Below are 2,341 nucleotides of genomic sequence, written 5' to 3' on the forward strand. Positions count from 1 at the left end.
TTTAACCATACCTACATTTAGGGATTAGCAAGAAAAGGAAGAATCCATGAAAGACCATTTAAAGGGCAATTATGTGGTAAAGGAATTCAATTTGTCCTGTGGCCTACAAAGAGGGTAGAACTAAGAACAAAGAGTGGAAGTTATGGAAAAGCAGGTTTAGACTCTATAAGGAAAATGTAAAGAAAAACTTGGTAAGAATTGCAGCTGCCCAACTTTGAATAATTTGCCTCAGGAGTTAGCATGTTTATTAGCAATCTTCAATCCAAGACTGGATGGCCATTTCTTGAGGGGTTTTGGAAAGACTTTGTGTAAAACATGGTTTGGACTTGTTTATTCCAAAGTTTCTTTCAGCTGTGATCTTTATGATTAAAAAGGAACAATTACAAATGTAAAAGGAGAACCAACAGAATACACAGTGTTTTGGAAACCAAAGGAAAAGAAAACATCAGGTAAGAGGGGGTAGTCCACAATGTCACAATCCAGAAAGGTCAGGAGGACCATGATCAGAAATAGCAAGTCATATTTCACAATCAATGACCTGTGAGAAAACAGATGGGAGTAGAGTACAAATCACAGGAAGTTTAGGAATGTTGACTTTGGCTGTAACCAACTTTTCAAGAAATTAGGCAGTGAGGAAATAGAAGAAAAATGGAATATCAGTCACCTAGGGTAGAATAGTGACCCCCCCTAAAAGCCCTACTAAAAATGAGGACACCCTGACTTACTGGTAAGCAAAGAAGAGCAAATCCTTGGAGAATTAGAGACTGAAGATGTATAAGAGAGGGAATGACCACTAAAATAAAATCTTAGAGACAGTAAATGAGCTAATGAGATGAAGAAAGCATTCATTGAGGGGCAGCTGGGTGGCTCAATGGATTGAGAGCCAAGCCTGGAAATGGGAAGTCCTGAGTTCAAAACTGGTCTCAGACACTTCCTAGCTATGTGACCCTGGGCAAGTCACTTAATGCCCATTGCCTATCCCTTATCACTCTTCTGCCTTGGAAGCAATACACAGTACTGATTCCAAGATGGAATGTTAAATTTTTAAAATAAAAGAATACATTCATTCAATGATCATTTTAAAATAAATTGTTAGGGGCAGCTAGGTGCCTCAGTGGATAGAGAACCAGGTCTGGAGACAGAAAGATCTCAGACACTTCCTAGATGGGTGACCCTGGGCAAATCAATTAACCCCAATTGCCTAGCCCTCACCTCTCTTCTGCTTTTGGATCCTACATTTAGCATTGATTTTAAGGCAGAAGGTAAAGTTGTTTTTTTAAAGGGAATTTTAGACGACCAAGGATACAGATACAGAAGTTATCTGCATAGAGGGTGAAGTTGGAAACTCAGAGAAGAGGAGATTTCAAAGAGAGTGCAGAGAGAAAAAGAGGACAGGCATTTTAGGGACAGCTACCCTGAGAGTTTAGGAGGGGTGAGTAGGTAGCACAATGGACAGAGCATTAGGTCTGGAGTCAGGAGGAACCAGATTCAAATTTGACCTCAGATACTTCCTAACTGTGTGACCCTAGGCAAGTCACTTAACTCCAATCATCTAGCCTTTATTGCTCTTCTGTCTTGGCAATGGTATAAATTCTAAGACTGAAGGTAAGGGTTTTTAACAGCAACAAAAGACAATTGGAGAGAGGTAAAACTAGAAGCAAGAAGACCAATGAAAAGGTCTTTTTCAATTACCTCCTGGATGTTAGAGTCTTGTGGCATCTGTTGTAAAGTGTGGGAACTGGAAGCAAAAGGAAAGAGAGAAGGGTTTGGACCAGTCATGGTGAGAAATGAGATAAGGAGCACCTTTTAGTATGGTGATAAGGTTAAGATGCAATCTTGGGCATGTCATTTCGCCATATTTCCAAGGTCATTTGCAGGTCTAGCATACTATATTTCTAGGATTCTGTAGGATCTCTGCCCTTGGGGAACTCAATGAATGATCTAATTCAGGGGGTTGATGAACTAAACAGCCCAAGAACCAAATCCAGCTGACACAGCCTGTTTTTCTAAGGCCCAGAAGCTAGGAGTCATTTTTATTTGCAAACACAGCATAACTTTATTTTAAAATATAAAACCTATTCTTACCTTCTAGGCTATACAGAAACAGTTACAAGACTTTGACCCTCTGGCTGAAGTTCACTGACCCCCAACACTGAAAGAAACCAGAGGACCTAAGGTCTAGCCCTGGCCCTACCAACTGATTACAAGTCATAACTTTGGGAAAGTCACAATTTCTCTGAGCCTCAGGTTCCTAATTTGTAAAAGAAGAATAATAGTACCCACACTGCCTACATCACAGGGCTGTCATGAGGAAAATGCTTTGTAAGCCAGAAAGAATCAC

The sequence above is a fragment of the Gracilinanus agilis genome, chromosome 4 (genome assembly GCF_016433145.1).
Source record: "Gracilinanus agilis isolate LMUSP501 chromosome 4, AgileGrace, whole genome shotgun sequence".
NCBI lineage: Eukaryota > Metazoa > Chordata > Mammalia > Didelphimorphia > Didelphidae > Gracilinanus > Gracilinanus agilis.